At 34.9% G+C, this 15446-nt stretch overlaps 1 pseudogene; it reads right to left on the reverse strand.

Moving 5' to 3' along the window:
• Window positions 1–15446, reverse strand: part of LOC149571195 (uncharacterized) — a 30384-nt pseudogene that overhangs the window by 9578 nt on the left and 5360 nt on the right.

A 15446-nucleotide genomic window follows, 5' to 3' on the forward strand; every position in this document is an offset into this window, starting at 1 on the left:
AAAAAGATCATCACATAAACACGATGGACAATAATCAGAGATGGTGATAATCATATTTGCAGAATCATATTTGCCTCTTCAAAGTAACCAAATACTCATACTTAAACTCAGACTTGAATTATCAGAGTGCTTATGATTAAAATTCTTAAGGGTTGATTTTTTGAGATTCAATGATATCATGAACATTAGACACAAAATCCTATTATATCATACTTCTTCAATCTTGGTATGAATACTTACATGTAAACAATATACTTCACCATTTACATAATACTCTGAGATCTAAAAGATTATAAAGGCATGGTCACACACTATGATTTATATGATTTAATAGGAAACTTTCAAGGAAAAAGAAAACTGAATATATATTCTTGTAAAGCATACTCACTTCTGATGATTCTCCAGATATGCCAAAAATATTTGCACTTGATTGTTTTGCTCTAGTGCTAGGAAAGGGGATGGGTGTCAAAGGTGGTGAAGGAGCTTCCTCAAGGAGTTGTATAGTTTTTGAGACTTCTATACTCTTTGGTAGCTACAAAAATTGACCCTTTGGACCACTAGGTGGTATAGACAGCCTATTAGTAGCAAGACCAGGAGGAAGTGGAGGCAATGGAGATGCACACTTTGCAATTGTTGATCCAAGATTTTGTACGATTGAATTCTCCTGACTCTTATTACCCAAAAAAGGTGTTGAATGAGTTATATTATATATGTTAGAAGACTTTAAGGGCTTCTATAAATCAATAAGTGGCTTGAGAAGCTCATATAGTGTGGTTTTGTGGGGTGGAGATAGATTAGGAGGTGAGACATTGGGAGAGAATTTTGATGGACCACCATGATGAATATTGAAAAATGAAAGATAGGGCTGGTTTTGAATGAAGAATCTATATGCTTAGATTTTGATGGGCCACTACTACGTATACTTAATCGATTAGACCACAACTTGCTTGTTAATGGACCTAAAACAAGATGTTGTTTGATTCTCTTAGAATCATAAGCATTTGGAATGTCAAACCTTACCATAGGTATCCTTTCAACTGAAGCTGGCATGGGCAATGTGTTTGCTCAAATGCCTATATTTGGTTCTTTCAAAAGTGGTTGACCTCTTGATATGTCATTTTGACTCAATATGTGAGTAGTACGAAGGTTTTTAGTCGATTCAACAAGATTCAACTCATTCGTTTCTAATCATGTATATTGATTATTAGATTGTGATAATGGAGATGTATGCTAGTGATGGAGTTAGGCCCAAGAACAGAATGGACACAAAAGGAAAGGGAAACTTTATTAACTATGAAAATATGCTAATACACTTAGTATAGAGAAAAATAGACTCCAAAACATGCCCTTTGGGCTTAAAATAGTATAAATCTGGAGATAATTTCTCCGTCTAGTACCTCCTCTCAAACTCCACTCCGAACTGCCTTTTACAATGCTAGAAACGTTCTTAAATAGACCCCAAAGGTTTAAGGATTAGGAATACATTCTAGAAAGTGCCAGTTGGCATCCACTGCCAAAATAGAAGGCTCCAAAAGTTGCATTAGAAGTCGGCACAAAATTAGAAGAATCTAGAAACGGTAGCCAAACTTTCGAGAGGCATAACTTTTGAACCATAGCTCCAATTGACAAACTATTTACATTTCTAGAAAGCTCTTGGAGTGCTCTATAGCCCCATGGACCAGCTTTACTCATTCCCCATTTTTAAAACTTGTACGAGGTCATTTAATGCCTCTAACTTGACTTTGAAGCATTCTTAGGAGGTCTCCAGAAACTAAAAAACTACAATAACTTCCAAACCGTGGGGCATTTTGACCTGATTCTTTTTATGGAATGTTATAAATTACAATTATAATCATCTCTCAAATTTACACCTTCTAACTCACCATAATTATGGCTCAATTACATAGTCCTATTTTTTTTGGCATTTACATGTATCCCAAGGTGCTTAAAAACTCTAACCCAAAACACTAATAGTGGAATTGTGAGAGTTGGAACCTTTATTTGACCCAAATGGGTATCCAAAAATGAAAACAAATGGAACATAAACTATGTCTAGGTATATTTTTTTTGGGTGACACAGGATTGCCCTTATACCTCTAGATGCTCCTGCATTAGACACCCAGGGTAGATTGAAAAGCAACCTTGTCACTTGATGAATGGTAGAGAAAATCCCAAATGGGAAACCTCAGCTATTGATATCCAAGTTGAGTCCTCTATTGGTCATCCTTCCCACTTAACTAGGTACTCTTCATACTTCCTATTTCTAGTACTCCTGCCCACATGACTATCCAAAATCTCTTGTATCTCCTCCTTCTTAAAAGTAGGAATTGGACATGGCTCTAGCGTCAACCCCTCATTTGCACCATCATCATGATACTCTGTTAAGTCTGCAATGTCGAAGATAGGAGAAATGTGAATTCCATTTGGCAACTCCACCTCATATGCATTTCCTGAGTCATGTTTCTTCATAATTTTGCAGGGGCCAAATTTCATCATGTTCAACTTGTTGTAAGTACCTACTATAAATCTTTCTTTTCTTAAGTGTACCATGACTAGATCCCCTACTTGGAACTCCTTATGTCTTCTCCTTTGATCAACCCTAGCTTTATACTATTGGTTCATATTGGTAATGTGTGCCTGGACCTCCTCATGTAGATGCTTGATATGTTCAGAAAATTCTTCTACTTCAACAATTGTCCTCTCCCCTTGCTCCATCTTCCTCAATTCTGGTGCAGTCCTTGGGCTACTTCCATATACAATTTGGAATGGTGATCTACCAGTACTCCTATTTATAGAGTTATTATAAGAAAATTCCACTTGTGGTAGAATCAAATCCCATCCCTTAGGCTTATCCCCAACTAAACATCTCAACAAATTGCCCAGACTTCTATTTACCACTTTAGTCTATCCGTCAGTCTGCGGGTGATGTGTAGAATTGAACTTCAAGTCCATTCTCAACTTCTTCCACAATGTTCTCTAGAAATACCCCACAAATTTAGTATCTTTGTCAGAAACTATACTCCTTGGGAGGCCATGTAGTCTTGCAGCCTCTCTGAAAAACAAGTCTACAATATGGACAGCATCATGAGTTTTGTGGCATGAGATGAAATGTGCCATTTTGGAGAACCTATCAACCACCACAAATACTAAGTCATTACCCCTTTGTGTCCTCAACAATCCAAGAACAAAATCCATGCTTATGTCCTCCCATGGCTTTGATGGAACAGGAAATGGCTGATATAGTCCAGTATTGTGACTAAATCCCTTGGCCGCTTGACAAACTCGATAACTTTGTACAAACTTCTTCACATCCTGTAACATTTGAGGCCAAAAATAATGTTCTCTAAGAATGGCAATGGTCTTATCTCGACCAAAATGTCTTTCCATCCCTCCACTGTGTTTCTCCTTAATTAGATTTTCCCTCATGGAACTCCTTGGAATGCAAAATTGACTGCCCTTGAACAACATACCATCTTGAATCAAATAGTCTAGCCACTTGGTTCTGTCTATAGCAACAAGTTCTTTACAAGCTTTCCACACTTTAGCAAAATTAGGATCCTCAAGCTACAAATTCTTGAGTTCATCAAACCCAACTACTTCAACCTACATTACTATAAGCAACAACTGCCTCCTACTCAATGCATCTGCAACCCTATTAGACTTTCCACTTCTATGCTTCAACACAAATGTATAGCTCTGCAAGAACTCTACCCACTTCATATGCCTCTGGTTCAATTTACCTTAGCTATTTAGGTATTGTAATTCCTGGTGATTAGTATAATAAAAAAATTCCTTTGGAAATAAATAATGCCTCCATTTCTTTAGGGCCTGAACTATTGCATAGAACTCTTGATCATAAACAAAATACTTCTTCTTTGCATCATTCAATTTTTCACTAAAATATGCAATAGGCTTACCTTCTTGGCTCAATACAGCCCCAATTGCACTACTGCTAGCATCAAAATCCACCTAGAACACCTTACTAAAATTAGGAAATGCCAACATAGGTTGTTCTATCACCTTCTTCTTCAACATTTCAAAACTTCTTACAATTGTCGTAGTCCATTTGAACTCTTTTCTATCCCCTCTTATTGTGTCAGTCAGGGGTGCACATATGCCACTAAAATTCTTAATGAAATTTCTGTAAAAACTAACTAGACCATGAAATGATCTTACCTTAGTAGCAAAACTTGGAGTAGGCCATTCCAAGATGGCTTTTACCTTCTCTGGATCCATTTTGAGACCTTTAGGTGATACAACAAACCCCAAGTAGACTAACTCTTTTTTAGCAAAGCTACACTTTTTCAAATTAATTAAGAGTTTCTCTTCCCTCAACCTTTCAAGGACACTATAAATATGCAATAAGTGTTCTGCTAAAGTCTTGCTGAAAATTAAAATATCATCCAAATAAACAATAACAAATTTTCCCAAGAACTTCTTAAGTACCTCATTCATAAGCTGCATGAAGGTGCTTCGGGCGTTCATCAATCCAAAGGCCATGACTAGCCACTCATAAAGACCCTCCTTGGTCTTGAAGGTAGTTTTCCACTCATCTCCTTCTCATATCCATATCTGGTGATAGCCACTCTTGAGATCTATGTTTGTGAAGCACTAAGCTTTGCTCAAGCAGTCCATAAGATTATCCATTCTTGGCAAAGGAAATCGATACTTGATGGTTATCTTGTTTATAGGTCAAGAGTTTGTACACATTCTCCACTCTCCATCCTTCTTTAGTGCCAGTACTATAGGTACTACACATGGACTCAAGCTCTCTTGAATCAAACCCTTCCTCAATAGCTCCTGAACCTGTCTATTTAGCTTCTCAGTTTTAGTAGGAGTCATCCTGTGAGCAACCTTGTTAGGAAAACTAGCTCCAGGGATTAAATCTATTTGATGACTAATTTGTCTTACTAGTGGAAATCCTTCTGGAACATTATTAGAGATGATATCTCCAAAATCACTTAATAAATCTAAAACTTCAAGTGATATTTCACTACTACCTTCCTTATCTTTTCTAGGAATCAAAGCATAACACATACGTTGATGTTTCATGACATCTAAAAACTTTCTTCCATCAACAAGACAGATCCTAACACTGCTGCATACCTTTTCACCTTCCTTTATCATGGACGTCAGTTTGTGGTGAACTCCATCCTTTGTCAAAGAGTATGTGTTTGCATGACCATCATGTACTGCATGCATATCAAACTACCATGGTCTTCCCAACAATAGATGACAAACATCCATCAAAATAATATCACAAAGAACTTCATCATGGTAACTCCCAATTTTGAACTTTACTAAACATTGTTCACTTACCAGGACCTTATGATCATCATCCTTCACCCAAGCAATCTGATAGGGCTGGGGGTGTTTCTTCCTCTTGAGCTTCAGCTTAGAGACCATCTCTTGTGACACCAAGTTGTTAGTGCTACCACCATCAATGATCACATCACAACATTTATCCTCATACTTGCACCTGGTATGAAATAGACTCCTCCTTTGTCTTGGTTCAATCTCACCACTTAGTAGGACCCTTTCATTTACTAAAGTCTCTCCTCTTTCTGCATCCTCTGAATGTGATGACTATGCATCCTCATCCACATGAGCAACCCTAGCTTGACCCTTAGCTCTCCTATCTATCCTTCCTTGTTGTTGAGGTCGTCATTGCAATGAAAATAGGTACCATAGAAACCTCCTCTTCCTAAAGCTTGTCCATGTCCTCTACCTCTTCCTCTCTGATCCCCAAAGTTTTGATCACGGGAGTAGTTGAAATCCTCGTTCTTTTGGTTCTTGCTAGTACCCACATCTTCATTTTTTTTTGGGTCTTATTTCAGCCTCAAGATGACCTACCAGTGCCACTTCCTCCTTGACCATGACCTCTTTGTCTCCCTTCAAACCTTTTATTTAGTTTCTCTTCAACTTGCAGGGCAAATTGGTATGCCTCCTCAATGCTGGTCATTCTTACCAAACTTAATTCCTCCTGGATGCTAGGTCGCAACCCACTGATATAACGAGCAACCTTCTCCTTATTTGCTTGTGCATGCCCTTCTCTAATTAGGAGTCGATAAAACTCCTCTGTATATTCCTAGACTAATTTTCCTACTTGCTTTAACCTATGCATCTTCTTAAACAAATCAAGCTCGTAGTCAACAGGAATGAATAGATTCTTTAGTTTGTCCACTATGTGATCCCACCTTTTGATCTTCTCCTTTCATCTTCTCTTTATTTCCAATTGAACCTCTTACCACCATATTTTGGCATGGCCTTTGCAAACTTAACCCTATCTAGGTCCCTGATATCCTCATACTCAAAGTACTCCTTCAGTTCATTGATCCAGTCAATCAACTCATCTAGTTTCAGATTCCTTGAAAATACACCCACATCAATTGTAGGTCTTTTTCCAAACTTAGTAATGGCCCTAAAAGCCTCTCCTCTGCCTGATTCAAAACTTCCCCTTCAACTTCCCCTTCCTGTCCAATTTTTTCTTCTTCATTTTCGTCCTCACTTTCGTCACCTGCGGCAACATTTGTTCCTCTACGGAGCTCCTCCTACAATGCTTAAACTTGCCTTTAGAGGGCTCTAACCTCCTCAGGATTAATAGCTCCAGCCCTTCCACCATGCTCTCTTCATGAAGGCATCTTCTTAACTCAAATCCACAACCACACAGTCCTGGTGCAAATTGTCTCTTAGTCGACGCTCTGTCTATGTACTCAGAAAAACTTCACTCTAATACCACTTGATGGAGTCAGGCCCAAGAACATAATGGAAACAACAGGAAAGGGAAACTTTATTATCAATGAAAATATGCTAATACACTTAGTATAGAGAAAAATAGACTCCAAAACATGTCCTTTTGGCTTACAATAGTATAAATCTGGAGATAATTTCTCCCTCCAATACCTCCTCTCAAACTCCACTCCGAACTGCCTTTTACAATGCCAAAAATGTTCTTAAATAGACCCCAAAGGGTTAAGGATTAGGAATAAATTCTAGAAAGTGCCAGTTGGCATCCAACGCCAAAATAGAAGGTTCCAAAAGTTGCATTAGAAGTCAGCTCAAAATTAGAAGAATCCAGAAATGGTAGCCGAACTTTCGGGAGGCATAACTTTTGAACCGTAGCTCTGATTGATGAACCATTTACATTTTCAAAAAGCTCTCAGAGTGCTCTATGGCCTTATGGACCAGATTAGCTTATCCCCTATTTTTCAGACTTGTACGAGGTCATTTAATGCCTCTAACCTGACTTTGAAGCATTGTTAAGAGGTATCCAAAAATTGAAAAACTATAATAACTTCCAAACCATGGGGCCTTTTGACCTGATTCTTTTTATGGAATGTTCTAAATTACAATTATAATCATCTCTCCAATTTACACCTTCTAACTCACCATAATAATGGCTCAATTAGATAGTCTTATTTTTCTAGCATTTACACTTATCCCAAGGTGCTTAAAAACTCTAACCCATAACACTAATAGTGGAACTATGAGAGTTGGAACCTTTATTTGACCCAAATGGGTATCCAAAAATGAAAACACATGGAACAAAAACTATGTCTAGGTATATTTTTTTTGGGTGACATAGGATTGCCCTTATACCTCTGGATACTCCTGCATTAGCTAGAAAGAGGCAACAGTCTCAATTCCACCTACTATCCATGATCCCATTGTAAATTTACTTCCTCTACCAGTTGTATTCTCACTTCCACCATAAACTAGAATGGGCTGAGCATAAGTGTCCATATTTCTCTATGTAAATGTGCTTGTATCTTGTATCTTGTCAACATTGTCATACTTCCTATGCATGGATGGTGCAAAGAGTGCTAATTTACTGCCAACCATTGGATGCCTGGTAGTACTAAGTCTATACTCAACCTCTTCAGGTCTTGCCTATACACACAAACATATTCATGTTATAGATCACTCAAAAAATTCAATCATCTTAAATTTTCTGCTTACTCTAACAAACAAAATATAACAAGGATTCAATAATAACAGTGTAGATAATAAAGAAAAAATTAAGGTCCTCATGGAAAATTGGAATTGAACTAAAATTTATAGTAGACCCCTTTTTCAAAATTTGATTATTTCATACATGTGAATCATACATGTATTCAAAATTTGATTATTTATATTGTGAAAATTGGAATTGAAAATTATACTGTGAAAATTGGAATTGAATTCAATGTAGTAAATTTAGTTGTAAATTAGGAGATGGGGAGACCAATACCTTCTCTAACATGTAATCAAGTATTTGATGCTAGTAACACTGAGACCAAAAATATAACTACAAATCTCCATATTCCAAACACTACAAAATTGTTACTGACAAGAGCAAAACATTCAAGTGCTTAATTCAAATATCATGAGTCCAATTATAAAATGCTGTAGGAATATTCTCCCCCAACATTGTTTGATATTTCAAAGAGCAGGCTCGACTCCTTATATGAATTGATTCCCAACACACTCAATAGGTTCCCACTAACCTAAGTCAATAAATGACCAAAACTAATATTTTGGAATTATCTCATGTCTTGGATCACATATCTATGACCAAGAAATATAAATTGTAGATTATAATTGATACATCTAACACCATCAAATACAATTTTAGTCAAAGATATGACAAAACCAATACCAAAAAAAATAAATACGTACTTCCAGTTCACATTCTTTTGAATCTTTGAAGTAAGTAACTGATTTATTAAAATCAAGAGAAGAAAAAAGAGAAATTTGTACCTTACACTTTGGTGGAATTTGTTCATCCAATGGAATAGGTGCTGGAATGCTATTGATATGTCCAAAAGGAGTCATGTGATCTAATGTTTTTTGACAAATTACAAGGTTTTTCTTTTCAACAATCTTTCGCCAACATAAATTATAGGTAAAATCCTAAATTATATCTTGTTCTTACTTCAAGTCCTCAGATGTCTATTCCTAGCACTTAAATGTTGCTTCTAGTGTATTGGAGGTCCAGATAAAACCTAGTAACCACTAGGCCTTAATATCTAGTCAATTGCAAACAAGTAGATACTTGCTAGCAATAGAAACATATGTAAATCAAGAACATGATGAATATTCACTTCTAATGAATTTAAACTACAAGACAAGATGAAATTAATGTGAACATTTAGTGTATTTTCTAGACATCCATGAAGGATCAAATATCATACCATACTTATTCTATAGAATTAGAAAACATGAACCATGAGCCATATCAAAAGCTCTTGCTGGATATGGAAGGCTATTGGATACTATGAAACCAATTATAACTATAATTCCATACTCTAAAGAAAATTGGACCTATTCTTTATGTAAGTCTCTTGGTGAATCCCAGATAAGTCTATCACTTAGCTAGAATTGAATGTTTGGCCTTTTGAACTGTTCTTTGACTCATTTCTCTACCAGTTCAAGTTGATCTAGGAACCTTATCCAAATTAAGCTCCTCTATCCATGCATGTTTCATATTGGAAGATAATTATGTGTAAAATCTTTATGAAGGGAGAAGGAAAACAATGTGAGATCGAGATGTCCTACGACAATGGACATGAGTATTTATGTATCCATAAAACTAAACAGAGTGATTTATAATTTTGTATAATCATCCACAAGAAAAAATAGAAGAAATTTAGGAACATTCAAAGCTTTGAGATTTTAGGGCAAAGATAATTAAACCTAGAAAGCTGACAGAACTCGATGCATAGAAGCAAGCTTGCAATTATTCATGAGTAGATGTAATCTACACATTGTCATTTCCTATCTATCCATCTTTTTTGAGGTTCATTCTTGTACTTACAAGCAAAAAATATGAAGCAAAGGTAGACTGAAGTTTTTTAGTTTAGGAATAGAATTAGGGCATCTTAAATTCTCTTGTATATTATATTTTCAATAAATTTGTTAAGTTCAACTTTGAACCCTAATGAGAGTTTAGCTAATAGAATATTATGTCATGATGTATAATGGCACAACATACGATTTGAAGTGCACCAGGATTTTGTTTTATTCCAAAAATGCTTTCAGATAAAAGAAAAATATTCTATAATAAACCCTCTTGGATAGAAGTAAAATGTTTTAAGAACCAATACCTTGACTTTCCATGGTATGTTTACTATTATCTCCACACATTTTATTTAACATGAAAGATAATAAAATCATAGCTTTTCCCAAACTACAAATACTACATCATTCTTTAATTTTACCCGCCTTGCCTTTTGCCAATCCCCATTTTGAACATTGTTAACTTAATTCCACTAGCATATCATGTGAATGAATGCTACTATACATAGAGAAATCTTGCAACGTGATGTATAGGTGAAATCCTACCAGATGAAAGAGGCATTGTGCAGGGAAAGGCTACTACTTTTGAACACTATCTAAAGATTCTAAACTCAACAACAACTGTATATTTTTAGCTCCCACCACTATAAAACTAAAAGAGATGATTGAATTACTATTAAATTTTTACCTAATAAGGTCCAATCCTTAATATGAAATTACCTCTACCCTTGTTGGTATAGGGTACTCTATCATTGACTCAAGTAGCTAAGATGCAACAATAACTGGCTTGTTCAGTTGTTGAGATAGTTGGACAATTTATTATTGGACAGATGTAACCTATTCCAAAGGAATCTATGCACCAAGATATCCTCTTGCTACCATAGCACCATCGGATGATCAAATTATGTCTTCAAGATTCTTTAGAGAGTTGACACTTTCAATTTTAGCAATGACACCAATATCACTGCAGAGAATGAGGATTCAAAGTACACTCATGTCAAACTGAAAATTTAATTATGTGGATTAAATGTGAGGGATATACATATTAAACTACCATCAAAAGCTACAGTGCATTTTTCAATAAAAGAATAACAAAACCATACTAACAAACAAGTATTTTTGTTTTCTTGAGAATTAGTGAGGTCCATTTAGAAATCTTTTCTTTACCTGTCACAAGATCGAGTAGCAATATAGCTTTTCAAATGTTTGATTACATCTGCTGACTTCACAAAAGATATCACAATGAAATCAACAACCTCAGAAATCCCAAAATCTATGTCAAACCAATCTTGCAGGAAAAAATGAACATTAGGGTCTGCAAGAACTTAATCTCGACACAAACACATGTGACATATAAGTGAATGGGAAATCACCTTCAAAGATATTGTGGGAAGCATGGCATTCCTTTCACGAACCACTTTTCCCTGCCTCCAAAATGTTAGGTTTGCATGTGGTAGTAACAATCTAGGATTTGTACATTGGGATTTCACATCAAGACCTTCTTTTCCTATTACTTCAAACCTCACCATGTCACCATCTACAACTAGCTCATCCCCAACTTTGACATTTGATAAGTCATCAAAGCATAGGTCATTTGAAGATTTTAAAAGAGTAAAAGGAAGAATGTAAATATGTAGATTACATAGATATAACATAAGAAAAGCACTTTACAGAATATTTATAAGCTACAGATTACATAGATGTAATGTAAGAAAAGTACTTTACAAAATATTTATAAGCTTACTTTTAAGTAAGAAACATGGATTCCATACCATATTTAACTTTTTAAGTTAAGAATTATTCATGATAGTTCTAAATGCATCTTCCAATATGAAACATGCATTCCAGAAAGTACTTCTCATATTTTAATTCAAAATCAAAAGCTGTTCCTTAAGGCCTCATTTTGCTAGTAATGCATTAAGAAAATAGGATGACAACTATTTGACATAAATTCCTAGAATTCCACTTACCAACTAAAATCTATTAGAGGAAGAAATGCTAACCTTTTGCAAAACCCTCATAATTGACATGGATTTTCTTGGGTGGAAGAGGCCCATTCAAATATTTGTACACTAAAATTCCAAACATCACCATCCTGGACAAATCAAAATCATTTTGAAGGATTAGGAAATAAATTATACAAGAAAAGAAAACTATGAAGCAACTTCCAATATCATCAAATGGTGAAAGACCCATGATAGTGGTTGGAAACATCCAGAGGTCCTACAATAACTTCCAACTTTTGAAGATTCAAAGTGGGAAGAAAGAAGAGGATGGTATTAGTTTAAGTGATGTAAAAAATAATTCAAATATACAAGCTCTAGCAACTACAACATCTGTAAATTGATTCTCCCCATTCTACCTATTCCATGAAAAGAATGACAAACTTTTGCCAATTCAAAATTATCTTGGTGGATTGTTGGTCCCCTTAAACCAACAAGCACAAATTTCCTAGTTGTGGTTTCATGATAAGCATGCAATCATGCTTCACCTTGATGGATTATCTTCACAGACCCTCTACTTCTTATGGGCAACATCTTTTTAAACCTGATCTCCTAATATAATGCAATCCATTGGTTAGTAGAAATGATACACTTTATTATGATTTGATTTCACTTATTCAATGGTAAAGAGGGAAAATATGAATGTACATATATATGCCCTACATGATCATACTATTTAAGAAATGTCTCAGTTTGAAGTAATTTGAAATTAGATAATTAGCTCCAAGTCATTTCATCAATTCACATGTTTTTTACTCTTAATAGCTAATTGGTTATTATATGGACTTAACAATTCCCAAATACAACAACAGAATGTAAATTCTTGTCAGAGTAACAACCACTTAGATATATGACCATGTTACTAGCTTATTGAGAAAATAAAAGAATGACAGAATAATACAAAAGGATTTGCCCAAAAATAAAGGAGAAAGTTTTGTACCTAACAATTAATACTTTTCACTGTATGGCAGTATGATAATTTTCTTCTGTTGTTGAAACCCTACTAAAAAATTATACTAATCCAACTTTTCCATCTAAGCTTGTGTACATCCAACTGCAAAGTGATGCATCAACATAATTATGGAGCCTTTTCTGGTTGGGATGAGCCAAAGTAAGTTTCTTTGCCAGCATAATTTTCAATTTGTTAAGGGGTGTTTTTACTTGGTAAGACAATCAAATGTTGTATCCTTTATGAATATGTAGTATAAAAAAAAAGGTTAATTACTTGTGATACAACAATTGCAGCAACCTTAAAGACACATATTCAAGAGTTTTGCACCTAAATTTTAACATATCAATTGTGAACAAGATATTTTGCAGCTTGATAGTGGAATAAGAACTCTTGTAAGCTCCAAAGTTAACAAATAAATTTAAAATCCAAACCATAGATTGAAAACTCTAAGAGTGCCTGTCAAGTTGCCGAGTAATCTCTACTCTTTTTGCTCTGTGAGCTTTTACAAGTTTAACTCACAAATTACAAATGTAGAAAAAATAGAGGTAAAAAAATTGATGCAGGTAAAACATTGGTTAAAACCATGTATTTTCTCTTTGCACACCTCATATCATCGAGCTTCTTCAATATCTTCTAGCCCTTCCTCATGGCTTAAGTTATTAGGTTTTTGCCAAGTATGTTTTGGGCTTGCTGAGTACTCTAGTTAGAACCTGAGAACTATGATTCAAACTAACTGAAAAGTACTAATATGATGGATGCATCAATTTCTCCAATATGAATTCTAAGAGGAAGTAAAGGAATGATTTCATGAATGAACAATGCAATTGACCTTAAAAAATAAATGAGTTTCATTAAAACATAAATGGATTTCATGGTTTCTTTAGAATAGACAAAATTCTTTAAGAATTAAATTACTTGTTCATTTCTTTAACCCCTAAGATTTAGAAGCCTCTCTCTTCATGACTTAAGGTTGATAAGCCTTTGTAATATGGTTTACAATTTTTTTTTCTAAAGTCTTGGTTAACTAGATTAAACCCATACTGGAAAACCTCATTAATTGTAACAAAAAAAGGTTTTGTCCCTTGGAGGAAAATCCTCGACAACCATTACTACCCATGAAGTTTTCCACTCTATGGAGAAATGCAGGTAGTCAAGGATGCCATTCAAATTAGACATCTCCAAAGCTTACAATGATGTCAAATCTGACTTGCTTTTCAAAGCTTTAGAAAGGTTTGGCTTTGACAAGAAAGCAATTTTCCTGATCAAGGAATGTGTGACCATTATTTGTTATTGTGTTTGTCAATGGTTAATGGTCTCCACAAGCTTTTCCAGTGATGTCATAGAGGTATCAAACAAGTTGAATCTCTTGTTCCCATACTTGTTGCTAGAAGAAGATTTCAAGAGAAACTTCTTGCAGATGATAAATGAGAATAAAATTCTTGGGGTGTGTCCTGCTTCCACCTTGCCCCTTGTTGTCCCGCAAACCAATCCTTTAATAGTCTCCAGAACAAAATTAGGAATATCATTGTCTACCAATGTAAAAATCTCCCTGATACTTATCTTAAGTTGCCATACACAATAAAAGATGTCTCCAACTCTTTTTGGAGCTCCATTCTTAAGAGAACACAATGTATGTTGGCCAGGTGAAGAGGCAAACTTCTTAGCAATGCTAGTAAATTGCAGCTCCTAAAGACTTATTTGCAAGGGATCCCTGTTTACTTTCTTTCTCTTTTGAATGTTCAATTCTTTGGCTAAAAAGCTTGAAAGAATTCAAAGAATTTTTTTTTGATAGGAAATGGAGGAAAATAAGAGGATGGTATTGGTCAACTAGGACTCTGTTGCACAAACTCACTTGGTTTGGCATCTCTATGAGGTTGCTAAATGCTTCTTTGTTGTTTGAGTGGCTAACTACATTGATAATTCTAGATCCTAGAAAAACATTTTGCTTTGTGACTGATGCCTTTGGCCTTGGATTTAAAAATGAGCCTCAAGGAGAAGAGAATGTTGATGTTCCCAAGAGATGATAATTTTGTCTCCAAAGGAATTTTAAGGGCTGAAGTGGATGTCTGCTACTACCTATTTCAAGGAAAATACAAACTCATAATTCAAATTCAGTTCTAAACCTATTGGTTTATTAGTGCCTTTTATTGGAAATTATTATGCAATATTTTAAAGATAAATTTCATGATTCTTTCACTAGGTAAGTAATTAAAACATATCAGATATATGACTCAACTCTTACTAGACAGAAGACTTATTTGCACATCTACTGAATTGCATTTTTAGCCTTTTACTTTTGTTACTCTTCAATAATTGTATGGAATTTTTTATTTTTAAGAACTTGGTCAAACATTAGTGTAGGGTTAGGATGTATTTTTCAAGAGAATGGACATTGGGGAATTTAGATTAATGGGCACTGAATGATAAATTATACACTTGAGTAGAAACTTAAGTCTCATATTGTATTTTGCTAAATAAAATTGGTAGAAAAATCTTAGGAATTTGTTCAACCATTTTTAGGATTCAAGGAACATTGGAAAGAGATTTGAGGCTATAGAGCTTGAACTAATGCCCATTAAAATTAAATGTGCATAACCATTGAGTAACAGTGACAAATCTGCTTCATAGTTTTAATGAACTGATCAAACTTATATGATTATATGGAACCCTAGAGTGGGCAAGAGAATTAGTGTTATGATTATAACAAGATTTGG

The sequence above is a fragment of the Cupressus sempervirens genome, chromosome 2 (genome assembly GCF_028749045.1).
Source record: "Cupressus sempervirens isolate cs-2001-9-10 chromosome 2, ASM2874904v1, whole genome shotgun sequence".
Lineage (NCBI taxonomy): Eukaryota > Viridiplantae > Streptophyta > Pinopsida > Cupressales > Cupressaceae > Cupressus > Cupressus sempervirens.